Source organism: Pinus tabuliformis, chromosome J, assembly GCF_031772625.1.
Source record: "Pinus tabuliformis cultivar Carrire ecotype Pingquan chromosome J, CPIR1, whole genome shotgun sequence".
NCBI lineage: Eukaryota > Viridiplantae > Streptophyta > Pinopsida > Pinales > Pinaceae > Pinus > Pinus tabuliformis.
In genome coordinates, this window is record NC_142295.1 from 833,549,359 (window position 1) to 833,559,150 (window position 9,792).

The following is a 9,792-nucleotide window of genomic DNA, read 5'->3' on the forward strand; positions in this document are numbered from 1 at the left end:
GAGTTTTTGGCAAACCCAAAATGAAATCCATACTAATTGCATCCCGTGGTCGATCTGGTATTGGTAATGGCTGGTACAGTCTTGTGTTTTGGCTTCTTCCTTTAGCATGCTGATAGATCCTACACTTCTCAACAAATTTCTTAACATCAGTTTGCATTTTTGGCCAGTAGTAAAAATCATTTACCTGAGCAAAGGTTTTGTCCTATCCATAGTGTCCAGATAAGCCTCCACTTTGTTTCTCCTTAATTAGGTTTTCCCTCACAGAACATTTGGGAATACACAGCTTGTTATCTTTAAAAAACAAACCTCCTTGGATGAGATAATCCAACCACTGAATTCTATTGTGAATTGCTAGATTTTGCACAACTGCATAAATGTCTTTAAATTCTGCATCTCCCTTATACATGTCAACCATTTCTTCAAAACCTACAACACCAATTTTTAATTCCTGCACAATTAAATTCACTCTGCTCAAAGCATCAGCGACTTTGTTCAACTTACCGCTTGTGTGCTTAATCACAAAAGTAAAACTCTGCAAAAACTCCACCCACTTGGCACGATTCTGTCTCAATTTCGACTGATTATTTATGAACTGTAATGCATGGTTATCAGAATATAATATAAATGTTCTTTTGGTAACAAATAATGTCTCCATTTTTTCAAAGCTTGCACAATAGCATAAAACTCCTTGTCATAGGATGGGTATTTTTTCTTTAGCTTCATTCAATTTCTCGTTGAAATATGCTATTGGTCTCCATTCTTGACTTAAAACCGCTCCAATTGCAACTCCACTAGCATCAGTTTCAACTTGAAAAACTTTCTCAAACTCTGGCAAAGCTAAAACTGACTTTTCTGTAATTTTCTTCTTCCGTAATTTAAAGTTTTGGTCCGCTGCCTCTGTCCACCTTAATGGCTGATTAATCTCTTTGATTGTTTCAATAATGGGTGCACAAATCTGACTAAAGCTTCTGATAAATTTTCTATAGAAACTGGAAAGACCGTGAAAGCTTCTTACCTCAAATATGTTTTTTGGAGTTGGCCAATTCAAAATTGCTTGGACTTTCTCTGGGTCCATTTTTAGACCTTCTCTAGAAACTATGAATCCCAAATAGATTAGCTCTTCCTTCATAAAACTGCAGTTCTTCAAATTTATTAGTAGCTTCTCTTTCTACAAAGTTTTTAGAACTAATTTAAGGTGTTCCAAATGCTCTTCTTTACTTCAAGTAAAAACTAAAATAGCATCAAGATAATCAATTACAAACTTGCCAACATACTCCTTAAAACCTTCATTCATTAATATCATGAATGTGTTGGGTGCATTAGTGAGTCCAAAAGGCATCACTAACCATTCATACAATCCACTGTTTGTTTTGAGCGCAGTCTTTCACTCATCCCCTTCTCTAATTCTTATCTGATGATAGCCATTTTTCAAATCTATCTTGGTAAAATATTTTGATCCACTCAAGGAATCCATTAAATCATCCATGTGTGGTAAATGAAAATGATACCTAATGGTGATTTTGTTGTTGGCTTTGGAATTTGTGCACATGCGCCATTCACCACCTTTCTTTGGATTGAGCATTGTTCGTACAGCACATGGACTACGACTCTCTCTAATCAACCCCTTATCCATCAATTCCTGCACTTTTCTCCTGACTTCTGCATTATCCTAAGGAGTCAACCTGCATGCTGCTATATTCAGCAAACTTTCTCCAGGGATTAGATCAATGTGACGACTAATACTCTTGATGGGTGGTAATGCATTTGGCAACTCATCCACAATAATATCAGTAAAATCATTCAACAGATTTTTATATTTCTTTAGATAAATCATCTAAGTTCGTGGAAGTTCAAATTACCTTAGGTCTCCCTATGATGGAAAAATGTATCTTTTCATCCTTCTTGACTTCTTGCAGCAATTCTTTCCCACTCATCAGCATAACACTATTTCCAGGCGCATCTTTGCCTCCTTCATCCTTCAATGGCAACAATGTGTGTTTATTTCCATCCTTCTCTAGAGTGTAAGTGTTTCTTCGACCATCATGCATAGCTTTCCGATCAAACTGCCAAGGTCTTCCCAACAATATGTGACATACATCCATTGGCATTACATCACATAATATCACATCCTTGTAAGTACCAATCTGGATCTCTACCTTGCATTATTTTGTCACAATAAGTTGATGTACTTTTTTCATCCAGGATACTTTGTAAGGAGTAGGGTGTACTATTTTTACCAATCCCAATTTGTCCACCATCTCTGTAGAAACAAGGTTATCAGTACTTCCACTGTTAATTATTACTTTATAGCATTTTTCTTTGGACTTGCATGTAGTCCTGAATAGATTATTTCTTTGAGTTGGCTCTCCTGTCCCTTTTTCTTCTTTAAGCAATACCCTTTTCAATAACAAGGATTCTCCTACTTCGGGTGGCTCTTCTTTACTTGCAATTTGAGGATTTTCTTCCTTTGCCTCAACCAAATTCACATTTCATTGATTTTTTGTTTTATTGTGAGAACCATCCCATGATCCATGTACACATTCTCCGCATGTGTAAGACTGAATTTCTCTTCCTCGACCTCTTCCTCTAGGTGCAAATCTCCCTCTACCAAAGTCTCCTCTTTGTGGCAGTCTACTACTCAAACCTCCTACTTCATTTTGAGAGTGTTGGAATCTTGATTTGGAAGCTCCTCTTCCTCTTGCTAGACTTTTACCTCTATGCCTCTGACTTTTCTTTCTCAACATTTTCTCCTTTGCCTTCAAGGCTGCTTGATAGGAACTCTCAATCATCTTCAGACTCAATAGATTGATTTCATCTTGTATGGCATATCTCAAGCCATTGATATATCTGGCTACCTTTTCTATGTCATGCTCTTCATGTCCTGATCTAATGCTCAACTTATAAAACTCTTCCGTGTATTCTTTGACAGTCATTCCTTTCTGCCTCAAATTTTGTAACTGTCTGAAAAGATTTAACTGATAATCTTGTGGCATGAATTTACCTTTCAATTTTCTCACCATTTTGTCCCACTGCTTAATATTAGGCTTTCCCTTTCTCTCTCTGGATGTTTGTAGTTCATCGCACCAGATAGCTTCATGGCCCTTCAATCTGGTAACTTAAAATTTCACCTTTTTTTTTCATCAACCTCCTCATAGTCGAAATACTTATCTAATGAACTGATCCAGTCCATCAACATTGAGGTTCCCGTCATACAATGGTATTTCCACCTTTGGTCTTCCACTTACTTTGGCCAACATTTTGAGAACTTTGGCGGCTTCGCTTTCATCCTCTTCTTCTTCCTCAGAAGATTCCTCAGTGGCACTGACATCTCCTTCATCAGGTGCTCTCCTCTGAGCAGTTTCCATTGTCTCCATACTTGTACGAAGGTGTCGAATCTCTTCTAGCAAAACTACATTGGCTACAGGTCTTCCCCGACCTACACCATCTCCTCTCCTAGGTGACATGTTTGTTGTAGCAGAACTTAATCCCTGTTTTCTCTGATACCAAATGATGTAGCAGTAGCACTATAAAACCTGTATCAACCCTTCTTTCTAACTTTCAATCAACCAAAACGATGATCAACTTTCAATCTAACAAATTAAATCTATAATTGATTTACAAGAAGACAATCCAACAAACTTTGATCTAGTGGAGAATGTTTTCCTATGTAATATGTCATGTGAAAGACATATTAGCAGTTTGTATCAAATGTAGCATCAGATACCAAATGATGTAGAATTTTTTGGCACAAACGTAGCTCTAGAATCCTATACGCAACGTGAAGTCGAAGATGTGCCTATAATTTAGATTTATTCCGGAGATTTGATTTGTTTGCCTACTCTAACAGTTGTAGAGACTCGATCTACAAGTTCTTGACTAAATCTAGGATTTGCCACCAGATTTATATTCCCAAATGCATGGCTGACCAAAACAATGATCGCATAGGGTTGTGTCAAATTAATCAAATCAGAATCACATCTCTGCTCATTGATTAGCTGAGACCTGGACTATGCGAGAGAAGGCTGAACTTACTATATCACAAATTTGTTTTCTCCATGTAAAACTGAAACATCACTCTGTCATTATGACTAAAATTGAAAACATTGATGCACAGAAAAAAAAAAAAGTAAACAAACTATTTCCCTTCAGCCTTGATAGCTCTATTACAGTGTTGTTATACACAGGAAAAACAACGTATATCTATTACTACCTTCGATGGATCTATTAAATTACTACACTCCCTGTTTTTTTTTCCACTCTCACCCTCTCTCCTGGCATCAATCAGCAAAAAAATCCTTAAGTAACTGTCTCCTACCACAATTGAAGGAATTTTCTAATTTTTAAGAAACAAAATCCTAATTTAACTTAATGACTTAGCTACTTGGCTTGATCTCCTCGTAGGGAGGATCAACTTGCCATTTATTCCTAATTTCCTTAGATTTTTAGCATTGAACTAACTACTTACATAATTAATAACTATTAAGAACTTAATAATCGATTTTCTTCTCCACTCCTTGTTAACCACAACATGTGATCACACTATCACATTGCCGGTTGGATCTAGATGCTCTTGCATCAAAATTTCTAACGGGGAGACTAAATAGACCACCCCAGAGATCCAAAATAAGGTTGTAACATACTTTGAGTAGTTTTATAAGACTAGACTGGGTGTGAACTACATGGATCAAATATGGGCTTCGGATCTTTAGTGTTTGATGAAGCATCTAACAAATCCCTTTTTCGTCTTGTTCAATTGGAAGAAATTTTACAGGTTTATAAATAATTTTCTAAAGACAAATGCTCACTCCCTAATGGATAAACTATGGAGAACTTTATGCATTTCTTTAAATTGATGGGATAGAGTCTATTAGAAATTGTGGAAGAGTCCAAAATTCTAGGAAATATATATGGTGCTATAAATTCTACCTTTATAACTCCTATTCTGAAATCTTCTTCTCCTAACAATTTCATGGATTTACGACCAAGCTCCCTTTGCAACATCACTTACAAGTGGATTTCAAAGGTGATTTTGATACGTATCAGTAATGTCCTCTCTGCGCACATATACCAAGAGCAATTTGGGTTTTTTAATAATCATCTGATCCATGATGCCATTGCTACTGCACAAGAATGCATTGATAGTATTCATATAAAAAAGAATGAATATCTTGTTACGAAAGTGGATTTACAAAAGGCGTACGACAGTGTGGGCTGGTCCTACATCCGACTCATTCTTAACAATATTGGTCTACATCCATACAATGTAGAGTATATTATGGCATGTATATCTTCTGTTTGTTATGTTGTTCTGATAAACAGATTTCCCACAAGCTTCTTTAGGGCAGGTGGAGGACTTCAATAGGGGTGCTCTCTATCCCCTTTACTTTTCATTCTTTTCAAGGATGGACTTAGATTGAAGATAAAGGATGCTTAGTCTTAGTGTCTCTTTCGGGGTTTATGCATATCTCCTCATGTGAATATGACTCATGTATTTTTTGTTGATGATATCCTTACTTTTGGTATTATTTCTAGATTACAATGGTCTACTCTAATCTATATCTCTTTATGCTATGGTTATCCCATAAGATCTTAACTTGGATGACACTACCCTCTAGAAACATTGGATCTATCAAAAATTTATCCTATCGTCATTATACACCTGTTCTTTGTTTCACTGTAGGTCTATTTGATGGAGCGACACAATAGGGAATATGTGGATGCAACGCTTGGCTTAGAATAAATGAAAGGCCACATTACAAACTCTCCTGTAATGGTGGCCCAGGTACCAACACTAGGGTTGAAATATTAGCATTATGGGGATTACTTTGGTTTGCAAAAGAAAATAAGGTAAATAATATACATTTCTATGGAGATTCGAGATCCCTCATTGAGGGAATAAAAGGAAACATAGTTTTTGATGCACCTTTCTTATCTGGATGGATCAACTGCATCAAACATCTCATGGGGACTTTCCTGGGTATTTCTGCTTGCCATATATACCGTGAATCTAACATAGTGGCATATACACTCTTTGAGGGTCTTAGTTGTGTATTTGGGGTTATGAGGTACAAGTACATAGATGACAATATCACTTGTTATAGCTATGTTTTATAATTTATGTTTCATTACTGGGTAGTCTTTTTCATAATATCTAATATGAAGCATCTGCTCTATGTTCACACACACACACACACACACATATATATTTGGATTGTTTGGTAAGACTCTAAGTTTTGTTATGAAACTCACATATAGGTGTATATGATCCACACATTGACTATATGTATTGGATCTATCTTTCATTAATATAAATCCAACGTTTTTTTCTTCTCAAAAAAAGGGGTCCCACACTTCAACTAGAGCTATTTGTTTGTGCCAATGCCCACCGTTGAAAGTTTCATACTCTTTATTGAACTTACGCCAAAGTTTTATATACAATCCATTTGTAATATTTAGGGCCAGTAATGACAATCATAACTTCTCTACCGAACTCTTTGAAAAATAGAAACCCTTTTGAATGGTCTACAATCTTGGAAACAAAATTAAATACACATAACATAAGCGTTTCTAGATACTATTATGCAGGAAACTGGTACTTTAGCGATGCATGGACACTATTTTTTAAAATCACCACATGTGGAATTTTTCTTGACACATTAGCATTTTCACTTTGAAATTTGACCTGTGGTTGCTTTCCGTATGATCATCTGGAGATTATATAATTCTTACAACTAAAAAAACCGTCTGACTTATTGTTAAATGATGTCTACTACCTCTCTACTCATCGACTTGGCACTTTAAAAATTTTAATTTTTCATTATGGGTGCTTATCCCACATGTTGTAGCATTTTTTGGTTTTGATAAGTTAGAATCAATTAGTCAAAAAATGAAAATATTTTTCAAAAATGTTAAGCTAGGATATGGACAAAAAAAAATACTGAATAAAAATGTTAGGAAATATTTTTATGAATATGTCCATATCAAAGAAAATGTTAGGATAGATGCCCTAAAGAATGAATGCAAAAATAAAATGTTATGCTAGAAATAAAAATAATAAACAATCAACTCTGAAAGTGTGAAAGTCCAGGTGCCACTTCTTTTGACTTTTTTATGCAAAATATTGGTTGTGTGCAGCTTGTCATAAATGCCACAACCCATGATAGTAAAACTTTTTAACCTTGACTAGTTCATGCTTAAATTTCATGTTTATAGTTAGAGAATAAAGATCTAGCCAAATTATTTATTCTTGGAAAATCAGTAGTCTGGTAGAGAATGATAAGGAGCTCATCAGTTTAATCTGAGCTCTTGGATGTTATAAGGTTAGAATTATATAGTTTGTTTTTCAAAAGAAAAAGGAAAGAAATGGGTATGCTAGCCTCAATGCACCCAATTAAGTGAAGAAAATATGTTAGGGTAAGTAAAAGGGTAGGTAGAAGAAAAGTTGTAGAAGTACATTTACCATGCTTGATCATGTGTTTCAGTGTGCAGGAGCAGTTATGAAAGTGAAAAGAGGTTCACAATTTGATTTGGTTAACTTCCCCTCATTCATTTCATTCCCCACTACATCCTTACTAATTTCATCATCATCCCTTCATTTCCACCTTTTCCTATCATTTTCACCTTTGCCCCTTGGTTTCACACAATTTCCTAGCAAATTACCCTCCAAAGGTTATTTTCTCACTCGAAACCCCTTTTCCCTAGTGTGAAACTCATTTCCCCATTGAAAAATTCACTTTCCCGTGTATATCCTAAGGTTTTGTCCCCCCTTCGCTTCATTTAACTTTAACTCTGCTTTTACCATTTTCACGAGAAAACCTTAAAACCCCTTTACTCTACGTTTTGTCTCCTCTCGCATTCTATTAACCCCGCTACATTAACCGTGTTTAAACAGGCCCCACATTTGACCCTCGGTGTGGTTAATAAACCCTTCTTGACACCTGTTTAACTTACAAATCCTTTGTATTTTTCCTCGGTCCCACTTTTATTAAACCCATCACGATTTGTCTAACCCGCTCTTTATTCATAAAATAATTACAATTCCTTTGTAATTAACCCCTGGGCCCAGCTAATCTCCACGCCTGTTCCCTCCGTGCATCTCGACCACGCGATAGCTGTCCAATCATCCATTCCCAGATCCAACCACTCACAGCCATATCGTGCACTTGTGATCTCTGAACTTTAAAGGCCCAAGAGCATGCGAGGTTTGTGGTTTTGTTCGGGCCCCTTGTGGTTACGTGTCATTTCCTCGTTAACTCGTGTGTCCTCGGAGAAAAACCACCCTACGGCCAAAAGCGGTGTGATGAGCCTCTGAAACTGCTCCCTGCATACGACAAAATCATCCACTGTTCACTTTGTGCCAAATTTCAAAAAAGTTAACCGTTTAACCGTTTAAATGACAAAACCCTCACTTTCGCTCCTTTCGCTCGTTTTTCACTGAAACCCATCTGAACCCTGTCTGCGCCACCTTAAGCCTCTACAACTCAATTCAGCCTCCGATTACCATTTAAACATCATTGGGACTTCATCCAAACACATGCGCCATGCCTAAAGCCATTTATCTCTTCCCTGCCAACCTCTATTTTTTTAACAAATTGTTGTATTTTGCAGGTGATCAACAGAAGACTAGGAGACTAGATAAATAGTTTTGACACTAGTTAAAAACCTGTTTACTCCAAGATTCTCAGGAAATCTATTCAAAAGGATTCATTTATCAGAAGTTTTTGTACAAATAGAAAATCAAGTTTAAACTAGAGACAGAGCAGAAACAAGTCACTTACACAACAAATGTTAAAACAAACAATTTACATAGTGAAAGTTAAAACAAAGGAAATAGATAAAAGACAAAGAAGATGATCAATATCCAAACTACCTGATGCTGAGACATGTAAAAACTAAATGATTTATTGTTGAAATATACAGTAAAAACTTGAAATGTACAGTAAAGGTAAAAAGGCACAGTAAAGGATATTGACAGGTCATCAACGTCAAAGAGTATCAGATGAAAGGTCATACGTAAATATGACATCAAGCATGAAGATCAAACAGACAAGCAGCTTAAAGGGCAAAATATCAAAGACCAAAGGTAGAAGAACCTAAATAACAGGGACAGCAAGCAGCAGTTCAATAGTTGTCTCTATCTTTTTGCATGAAGATATTTCCTTTTCCTAGAATAAATCCTTAAACAGTTTAGGATATTTTCTTAGTTCTACTATTATATAAATAACTCTCTTCTCGAGAGGTTTAGGGTTCAAACAATGAAAAAAGTTAAGCATTGAACCAGGTTCACTATTCACCATTGAACCAGGTTGACCATTGAAGAAGTGTTGCACTCTTGAAGAAGACTGCACCTTGATGAAGCATTTGTAAACACTTGATGTACTTGAATTTTTTGAACCCTTAATACAAAGTAGAGGATTCTAAATTCAGTTTTACACAGTTTTTGTTTCCTGTAATTTTTTCCATTTTACACATTATGTCTTTCTTCATATTCTTATGTCTTACAAAGATACCTAGGTAGGAATAATTGTGTCTCAATTTACTCCTATAAGCTCCTGAAGTGATAATAATTAAAGAGAATGGATTAATGAACTGTCTGTTTAATTAGTTCCCTCTAAATCAATAAATCATCAGCATCTTGTTGTAAGCATAAGCATATTCTCTTGAACCTTCTGAACATCGGTCAGAGGTTTTCATACTTATCATTATTCAATTATTTGTCTGAAAATTGTCATAATCATATTATTTTTTGTTTCAACTCATCACTATTCAAGCTATCTCACTGTGTAAAGTTTT